Source organism: Amphiprion ocellaris, chromosome 18 (genome assembly GCF_022539595.1).
Source record: "Amphiprion ocellaris isolate individual 3 ecotype Okinawa chromosome 18, ASM2253959v1, whole genome shotgun sequence".
NCBI lineage: Eukaryota > Metazoa > Chordata > Actinopteri > Pomacentridae > Amphiprion > Amphiprion ocellaris.
In genome coordinates this window covers 10,138,172-10,148,965 of record NC_072783.1, presented here as the reverse complement: position 1 = coordinate 10,148,965, position 10,794 = coordinate 10,138,172, and positions in this window count along the sequence as shown.

The window sequence follows — 10,794 nt, the reverse complement described above, 5'->3', positions numbered from 1 at the left end:
AAAAAACACCATCATATACATCGTATATTGTACAAATAACAAGTCAAAGGAAAGAGACATACATTGTAGAATTGTAGTAATTGTGGGCTGACTGATTTACTGATTATCAGTATCTTATTTTTTACTGATTTACGGTAATAAATCAATTTAAAAATGGTGCTACTTTGGCTCTGAACCTTTATCTACCTGTGGTCGCTCTGTCTTCTGGAGTGATTTGATTGGTTATACGTCACGAATAAAACTCCTTTAACTTAACATCTGTAAACAAAACAAAAACGTATCAACAAAGTTTTCTGTTAGAGTTTGTGTTCTTCTTAGTTTAACTCCAAGATTTTAAATACTTTCATTTACTGCAAATGAATATCTACTCCAAATGTCTCACTAATAATCATTATCAGCCTTAAAAACCCACAAAACACCCCTTTATACTCGACCACACTTAGTACAGTTCGGTTCCCCCTTCTATCAATCTGCTTGGAATCTTCCACTTCCTGTTTGTCAAAGTGGCCTTCTACCTGGACAGGTTTTGTTGGAGCTCATGCAACAAACATTTTGGGTAACTGCACTTTAATATGGATGGATGACACTGAATTAGAGTCTGTTTTAATGAGACTGAGCTAAGATGTGTAGCTCTGTCATTAAATAGGAAATTATTTCTCAGAATTCACAGAGAAAAGTCTGAAATGTTTGCTAGGTTAGCGTCCCACATGTTCTTTGGCTCAGCTAAAGCTAACTCTCTCCAACTTCTGGACCTCTTGAGTTGCTTGTTAAAATATCTTGCTAGAGGTGCTGAAGCTCAGAAAGTCTGAGATGTTTGTTCAAAATAAGCTCATTCTCAAGTCTTATCTGAACTGTCCTCTTTTGTTTGAACTTTCCCTAAACTTAGGAGTTAATGACAGAGCAGCACATCTAGACTCAGTCTCATTTATGTAGAGATTAAACTTCAGTGTCATTCATTGATGTTAAAGTGCAGTTTTTCAAATGTTTGTTGCACATGCTCCCGACTAAACCAGTCCAGGTGGAAGACGATGTGAAGAGAAAGCTCCAGAGGATGAATATCACACATTTACATAGGAAATAAATGTCCTTTAATTAGACGTTGTCATGCAAAAGTTGGATTTCCCTTTAATGATGTTCAAATCTTTGTTGAGTGTTTTGTTGATGTTGGTTTCTAAATGTTTTCTGACACTCGGCCCCAAAGATTAAAACCTTCTACGGCTCACAATCTGCAACAATTCACACATTATCAACTATCTTTCTGACTAAACTAAGATAAAAAGTGAAAAACTGTCTGATTCCTGCATCATGAATGTAAATCTTTTTGGTTTTTATGACAGTAAACTGAATATATTTGGGTTTGACATTTTATAAACCAAAACAAGAAATTAATTACTGTAGAAAACAATCAACAGATTAATGGACAAAGAAAATGTGTTTTCCAACATATATGGCTGAATTACTCCAACATTACAAGAAACATACAATTTTAATTCAATTTCATTTATGTAACGTTAATTATAGGTCAAATTGTCTCAAGACGCTTTATTTTTATATTTTTTTTGTCATATTTAAGATATGACAAAGTAAGAAATTTAAACCTCTTGACTAATCCAATTTATTATTTGGTTTTTAAGAGACTAATCGACAATGAAAATAACGTTCACCACTAAAACTAATAAACATGAGGTCAAATAGAAGGAACAGTTTTAAATACTGCAGTCCCACGACGACAAGAATAAAGTTTCTCAACAAAAACTAAATCTGCTGGTGGATTCCATTAAAGTCCTAATAAAGGATAATAAAGTGTGATACTAAAGGTTTGTGGTGCTAAAAATGTCAAAGTAAAGATATCAAGTTGAACATCTGGATGGAGGTTGATAAAAGTTGACCTTCTTTCATTTCTCTGGAGCGACTCCATGGATTTTATGGATGGTGGTTAAAGACCTGCTCTTCTAGTGGTCTTCCTTCTAGTCGCTGTAAAAAGTCAGTCCATCCTGGCCGACTTCAACACCTCTTCATGACAACTTGTTCTGCCTCTGACCTCGTGGAAACTCAAGAAACTTGGGAAAACCCGTGGAGACTCGAAGAACTCGTGGAGACTCGAAGAACTCGTCGGGCGGGGGAAGGTGTGGTGGGTGGTGGGGGGAGGTGGGGGAGTAGAGGGGGGAGGCCGCCACCCACCTCCCCGCCTACTCTCCACCCTGACTCCACCCAGACTCCGCCTTGGCTCCACCCATGTGGTCACTTCAGGAACTACGATGCCAAAGGGACGACGAATTTATTTATTTTCATCTGATCTGTAGCTCAGTGAGTTAAGGATTTGCCTATGGAGCTGCAGGTCGCTGGTTCAAGACCAGGCACTTCTTAAATTTTCTCAAAATACTGACAAAGACAATGAAAGAAAAAGACCCATGGTGGGTCTTGAACCTGCGACCTTCCAGTTGGTAGTCTGTCTTCTTATCCCCTGAGCTACTGGCTCAGATACTAATTCTTCTTTTTTTTGCGCATTTATCATCTATTTTTTTGTCATTTTTGAGTTATTTTTTAACTTGAGTCTCAACTCGACCGTTTTTCTCAGGAGGTTGGACTTCAGCCTTTGTGCTGGAGGGTTGAACCCTCAGTTCCAAGACTTTCCAAAGCCTCCAGACCTCCCGACTCCTCAGGACCTGAGCTTTCACACAGTCTGAGGGCTGAAATTTTCTAAGTCCCACAGTAGTTCTCTGTTAGTTTGAACCTTTCCACAGTCCAAGGACTGAAATCCTAAAATTTCTTGAGTAGTTCTCTGTTAGTTTGAACCTTTAGACAGTCTGAGGACTGAAATTTAAAAGTTTCTCAGTACTTTTTTGTTAGTTTGAACTTTCTGGTTAACAGAAGCCTTAAAACTTGTGACCATGAGTCTTGATTTCACATTTAGACCATCCATCTGAGTTCTTCTCAGACCTTCACCTGTGGGTTTTTTAGAAATCCTGAACAAACTTTGATTCTCTTCACTGAACAGTAAAGTTTGTGGAGATCAGAAGGTAACATTAGTTTGATCAATGCCTTCAACTACTAGTAGACTTTATCTGGAAAGCAGTTTTCTGAAATGAGTTCTTAGTAAATCTGTCCACAATCAAACCAAGAACATAGAAAGAGGAAATGTTTGAAGAAACAACTTGATGTTTTCATTTCAGACTAGAAAACACTTTAAGACTTTTATCTGTTTTTGCTCTTTTTGATTGTTTCATTGTCTCTTCTGTTTAATTTGATCTTCTAAAGTTTAACTGGTGTCTTTTCAAATGTTTTGTCTTTAGTGTGATTCTTCTGAAATGTTTAATTTTGCTCTTTTCTCACCTTTTATTCTTTCTTTATTCTTTATTCTAACGTCTGATTTGATTTCAAAATGTTTTGTCTTTTTAATGTTTAATTGTTGTTTTTTCAAATGTTTTATCGGTTTGTTTGAAAAATTTCCTTTTATTTCCCCGTCTTTAATTTTTTGATTAAATCTTTAAGGTTTTTCTTTTTAAATGTTTTACCACCTTTTAATGTTTAATTTTCTTTTTAAATGCTTCATTGTATTTTCTGTTTAATTCCTATTTGAAATTTTATTGTCTTTAAGATGTAATTTTCGAATTAAACATTAAATATTTTTAATTAAATGTTTTGTCATTTTAAAGGTTTAATAATCTAATTAATTTTTCTTTATTGTTTAATATTCGTATTGTTTAATTGTATTTTTTAAATGTTTAATTATCTAAAATATTTCATCTGTAATGTTTAATATTTTTCTTTAAAAAATTTTTTTAATTTCATAATTACATTTTGTATCTTCTGTTTAATATAATTTAATTGCATTTAATGTTTATTTTCTTTTTTAAAGTTTTGTTGTATTAAATGTTTTTTTCCTTTGATTTAATTGCTTTTTTAAATGTAGTTTATTTCTTTAATCTTTTTTTCTGTCAAGATTTTAACCCCAACCTTAAAAATGAAACAAACCCTTAAATCACAATGAAAATACTTCTGTTGTCACAATCATGAGTTAGTCAGTTATTCAGTTTATCAATTCAGCTTTATTTTTTTAGCACCTTTCACACAGATGACAAAACTAAACAAGCAAAGAGAAAAAACTATGCTAAAACTATGATTAAAACTCAAACAAAAAAAAAATTTAACCACGTAATAAAATGTGTCCAGGGGATGGAAGGAGTTTATTGAAGTCTTCCTGGGCTCACATGGGAAATCATTTAAAATATAAACTTGATATTCAGTCTAAGGAAACTGCAGAGCGACAGAAGAACCAACAATATCTCCTGTTTTCTCCTTTAATGAGTCGACTCTTCTTGTGCTTTCAGACCAAAGAACTACAGACTCTTCACAACCTGCTCAAACTCTTGGTACAGGACCTCACCACACGGGTCAAGAAGGTTTCTGTCTCATTTCTACTCTGAAGATCACCTTCTCCTGCTCAAACTGCTGACAAATGTTTTTGCTGCTCTAAAGTCTGGTCTCCAGAACTTCCTAAAAACTCTCAAAGTCTCTTCTGCTGCAGGTTGCTTTGTAGAACTGTTCCAGAAAACCTCACTAAACCACATGGAGGGGCCTCAAGATAGTCGTCCAAATGAAACCGAACAAAAACCAAACTAGCACAACCCAAATGCTAAAGTCTCCTGCAGCCAACCAGAGAAGCTCTGAGAACAGAGAATCAGGACAGGAACTCTTACCTTCTGGACAACCAACGTTGGTTCACAAACAAGAACACGGAATGTGTCTGACCAAAAACCTCTAAAGACTCACTACAGCCAAGATAAAGACACAACTCAGCTGCATCAAATCCACTAATCACTGCGCACATTAGCACCATGTGCTAACTGTGGCTAAAGAACCTCATTTACCAAGACAACTATCCAGTACAAAGCCCTAAAACACACCAAGAAACACATTCAAGACAATTTTACTGCTGGAAGCTGCAAGCCAATGCCTAAAGAACAAACTAAAGCAATGGAGCCAAACCCAGTTCAGTGGTGGAGAAGCAGAGGAAATGTTTGTCTGCAGCTAAATAAAGCAGGAAGACACTGAGCTGCTCAGGTGTTCCTGATAACACCAAGCAGCCACCTGGACAGCCAATAGGAACACAGCTTACTGGAAGTCCAGAGGGCTGGGTTAGTGAAGGAAATTTAGTTTAAAGTTGAGGCAGCAAGTTAACAAAGAAAGTTGAAAACCACCTTCTGATCCCTGAAATCTCTGAGTTTTCACACAAAGAACACCTGAACATGTCAAACTGGTTTCATAGTAGAACCATCATTGTAAAAACGTCATAGTATGGTGTGTTGCTCAAAAAACATTACGACCCGACTGTCTAGGGTCACCGAGAAGCAACACAAAAACAGGACAAACGCTGGTTTCCAGGGGGTTAGGAGGATATTTATTTGAAAGAGTAAGTTTACAACAACAACACAACATGTGAGCAGAAAAATCACAAAGTCTGTCTTTAGTTCAGCTGAAAATATTAGTTTTTTTCTTTTTTATTGACCAAACTTTTCAGGAAGTAGATGAAGAATAATTAAAGCTCTCATGTAGAAGTCCAACTTGTTCTGGATCCTTGTGGAGAGTTTAATCTTAGAGTTTGTACAGCTGTTGAGTTTTTAGAGTCACATGGATTGTTTTGACATTTAATAACCGAATCCTGAAATAAAATTAGTTGTGGATTTCTGTCATTTAGTCTGGAATAAATAACAGCAGCATAAATCTCAAATGTCATTATGAGGAGTCTAGATGGAGGTTTCTCACTTGATAATGATCAAAACATGAAATGTAGGTTGATTTAAAGGAATATTCCACCTTAAATCTTTGAATGTTGACCTTAAAGGTTGGTTTCAGGAAGTATTCCACCTACAAGGTCCTCAAACATCCACCTTAAAGGAAAATTCCACCAAAAATCCTTGGACATGCACCTAAAATTTTGGTTTAACAGAGTATTCCATCCAAAATCCTCAAAGAGACCTGAGGGGCTGGTTAAAAGGAATATTCCACCTAAAACCCCAAATATAGACCCGAAAGGGTGGTTTAGAAAAAAATCCTTCAATGTAGACCAAAAAAATTTGTATGGAGGAATATTCCACCTGAAATGTAGAGCTGAGAAGTTGGTTTGGAAGAATATACCATCCTAAACATCCTTAAATGTTGACTAAAAGACGGTCTGGAAGAAAATTCCACATAAAATCCTCCAATGTAGACCTAAAAGGTGAGTTTAATGGTATATTCCACCTAAAATTCACTACTGTAGACCTTGGAGGTTGGTCTGATGGTATATTCCACACAACATCCATGAACATAAACTTAAAAAGTTTGTTCAAAGGAATATTCCACCTAAAATCCTTCAATGTAGACCAAAAAATCTTGGCGTAAAGGAGTATTCCACCTTAAATGTAGACCTAAAGGATGGTTTGGAGTAATATTCTACTCTAAAATCTTCCAATGTAGATCTAAAAGGTTGATCTGATGGTATATTCTATCCAACATCCTGGAACATTTACCTAAAAGGTTGGTTTAATGGTATATTCCCAGAAGAACCCTTGAACATTGGGCTTAATGGTATATTCCACCCAAAATACTTGTACATATACCAAGAAGTCAGAGTAAAGGAAATGTATTTCAATTCAATTTTATTTATATAGCGCCAATTACAGTCAAATTGTCTCGAGAGGCTTTACAGAACCCATATGCCTGACCCCCAGAGCAAGCCAAAAGGTGACAGTGGCAAGGAAAACACCCTTTTAACAGGGAAAAAAACCTCGAGCAGAACCCGGCTCTAATGTGGGGGGACCCATCTGTCTGCTGGCCGGGCGGGTTGAGAGGGACAGAAGAGGTAGAGAGGTGGGGAGGGATTGTTTAAGGACTGTTTAAAGGAATATCTAAACAATTATTTTCATTATTTAATAATCTGTTATCAGTCAGAACCCTGGCAAACTTATTTTCATCAGTTTTTTAGTGGAAGTCACAAATAAAGGTGCTCTTGGTTTTTCCCGGCATCAGTGAGTCCAAAGCTGCTGTTTCAACACAGATACGTTCACATGCATCCACAAACCTCTCAGCACTCAAACACCCACAGACAGGAGGCCAGCTGGACCGAGGCTCGGCGGCGTCCTCAGACCCACGAGTCGGGGAGTCGCTGAACTTGTTGGTCCGGTTTGAAGGCCTCCGTGTGGTCCAGTAGAAGTCCACGTAGTCGGTGTTGGCTTTGAACCGCAGCGACTGGCCACCATCAGGTGGACCGGCTCGTCCTCGTAGGACTCCTCCTGTAGCCTTGAGGGAACCACAGGAACATTCAGTAGCTGTTGGAGTTCTTCCTGTCAGGCTCGTGGTAGAACGGCTCTGAAGAATCTTGTACTTGTCTTATCTGGAACAATCTAACAGCCTAAACTGTTAACAGTGGTGTAAAGAAGCAAACACACAGGCATAGATTAGGACTCAAACTAGATTTATTTTAGAAAACAAATCAACTTAGAGGCATTTGTTCACACGTGGCTGAATAGGAGGCTGTCCAATCAGGTTAGAGGTCTTCACTCTGTAGGTTGTTTGTTTGGTGAGACTCTTGGACCTCCATCAGCTGACGTGGATGTTTGATGGTCTTCCTCTCTAGTGTCAGATGATTCATCCATGAATTCAGCAGCTACAGACTGAAATGAAGTTCATGCTGCCGTTATTGAATTCCTGTTCCAGATCAAATGTTCAGAGCTCACCTTGAATGCAGCCGTCTGCTGTCTGATAGTTTTTCTCATTGTAGTCTTCAATAAAGTCTTTTTCCTCATGTCAGGATGTGGTGAGACTCTTTCTCAGTTGCTGCAGACGTCCCTCATTGTGCATCTCCAGAGAAGAAACAGAAAAACTGGTCACTGCTTCAGCATCACAGCCTGGTCTAGGTAGGACCCACCCTGCAACCCACAGAATCCACAGGATCCACAGAATCCACAGGATCCCCAGAGGTTCTGATGAACCACTGGGTCAGAGGAGTTTTAGCAGCATAAAGGGACCAACACAGTATTAGTCAGGTGGTCAGAATGTTATACTGTTATATTGTCATGCTGATTATATGATCAATAAATGTTACCATCAGTTATAACGTCCACATTAATCAGGAAAAAAAACAACTATAAGTTCATTCAGAAACTGTGGGGTTAAACCTAAAAACACAGACCTCAACAGCAGTTTGTTTCAAAGCAGAACACCAGCTGGTTTTCACTAAAGAAGCTTCCAGAGCAACAATTAAATGACAGTTTTGTTCTCATTAAGTTCACAGAGTCAGAGTCAGCCAAAATAATGTAGACACACATCAGGAAAAGAAAAACTTTTCTAGATATTTCATATGTATAAGTACTTCTATACATATAGATACCTCTTTCTAAGTTTGATCAAATCATGACAACTCTGTGTCCTGTTGTACGATGTTTTCCTAACAGATGGCGCTACCCTCATGAATGGAGCATCAACAAGTGACGTCTACAACACAACAGAAATGTCTGGAAGCCAGTGGCCACCACTTTGAGCACCTCTTGTAATTGTAGAGGCCAAAGATAACTTTTATTAATCTCATGATGTCTGAATAAATTTGGTATTGAAATATTTATGCAAGTTTTTCTTTTCCTGATGTGTGTAAACATTATTTTGGCTGACTCTGTATAATGGGTTTCTGACAGGTCACCAGGCAACATCTTTTTATAATAATGACAAACATACCTGCATTCTACAGGAGTGATTTTCCTCATGTGCAGGTAAAAGATGTGTGAGGAGCTTAGAGATGACAGGAGCAGGAGTCATCCTCACTAATTCAGCTTCCACCTAGAAACAGAAAGACCACAAACATACACACTGATAGACTCTCAAACGTTCAACCTCACAGCCTCAAAATATCTGTTTAGGAAGTGTTGTGTTTCTAAATTCTGCTGAAAGCACTGACAGACATTCTCTTACAAGGTTGTGTAAAAAGCAGCCTGTCCTCTGAGCTACTGAGAAATTTTCCTGAACAAAGTTTCTACGTGTAAATCAGCTCAACAACAAAAACTAAAGCCTCAGTCAGAGACAGGCATGTGCAGAGTGTGTGTGTGTGTGTGTGGCGGGGGCTGAAGCACCTGCCCCTTTGCCCCTTGATGCCCAAAGTGCCCTTTTGTCAAAGTTGTTTTTTAAATTTTGTTTAATTTTATTTAATTTAGGTTTTTTTTTTTAATTTGTAAGCGTGTGTGTGTGTGTAGAAGTATTTGAGGCCCAAAATAAGAAATAAATAAAATTAATAATAATTCAGATCTACCCTCGGTCGGTCACATGATCTACGTAGACGTCCCTCACTGCTCTGAGGGGTCCAGATGTTCCCTGTAGCTCAGCGCTAGCGCTGCTAGTCTAGAAACCGGAGACCTGAGGGAGGACATCAACAACTGATGGTCCTGATGGTGAGGAGGTTCTGCAGCGGTATGCGTTTGTACACGGTGTATTTTTGCAAGATGACTGACGAAGTGAAGTGAGCATCCTGTGTGTGTGTGACTGACTCTACACACACCTGTCGTCAGTTATAGCCGCTAGTTAACCACACAGCTGCTGAGAGGATAAAGTCTGCCAGGCTTCTTTTTGTTTCTGTATGTTTCTGTTGTCATGGGCAAAATGCATCAGAGAGATGTATTATTTTACTGTCAGTGAGTTGCAGTGTGTTTCCTGTGTTTCTAGAGACAATGAGGCAGAGGTTACTTATTTCACTAAAACTATGTAGCCTACATGCATATTCACATAATTTTGGACTATTGCAGTATAAATACAATAACAATAATAATTAAAAGAATTTGAATTGTGATTTTCTCAACCTCTCATTTAAAGATATCAGTGCTTGTTTATAACATTTATATATATATAGACAAATAAAATATATAACTTTTGTACCTTTGCTGTCTTGTGCAAAGTGGATAGTCAAACTGAATAAAAGTACAAATACATTTAAAGACATGATTTTTGTATCATTTAGGTTTTTTTAAACTTTATTATTGGCACTACAAATAATAAAGGCAGATTATGAATCAGCACCATGGAGCAAATCCGTGGCTGTACAGTATATGTCTTGAAAAGGTATGAAATTTAAAAATAATGATAGTTGCATCAGGGTTTGAACCACTGACCTTCCAATCAGCAGTCCAGAGACTTAACCATTGCACCACTATTTCTATGTTATATTCTTGATGAATATGGGTTGCTACAATTCAGCCAGTTATATTGTAAGGTATGTTTCTGTATGCTGTTTCAAATTCATGCTCCATGTGCCCCCTTTTAACTTTGAGCACCTGCCCATCCAAAGGTCTCTGCACGGCCCTGGTCAGAGGTAACAGGTAACAACTTTCTTTGTTAACTCAGACTTTCTGCTTCAACCTCACATAAAAAGAGGAGTTTAACTCATCAGGTGACTGAAAATGAACGGCTTGTGCAGTTCTAGATCCAAAAGTAGGATGTTTCAACTCATGTTTTACTACAAATACATGCAGTAATATATAAATACAATGGCTGGTTGTTAGTTTATTCACTATTAATGTCATTGTATATACTGGATTGAACTTGAGCAGTGGAAGAGAGAAGGAATTTAATGAAATTATGGAGATTCAGACAGATAATGTTGAGCAATGTTAAGTTAAGCGCAGTTTAATTCAAACCAGCTGAATGTTAAACTTCAGTGCAGCTCAACAGGTTTCAGTTAACCTGAAAGTAAAATAACTTCTTTTAAAAGCTAAAATACACAGCAGAGAAATAAAGGTTGAGAAGGTCTTTCTAATAATGAGGACAGCTGCA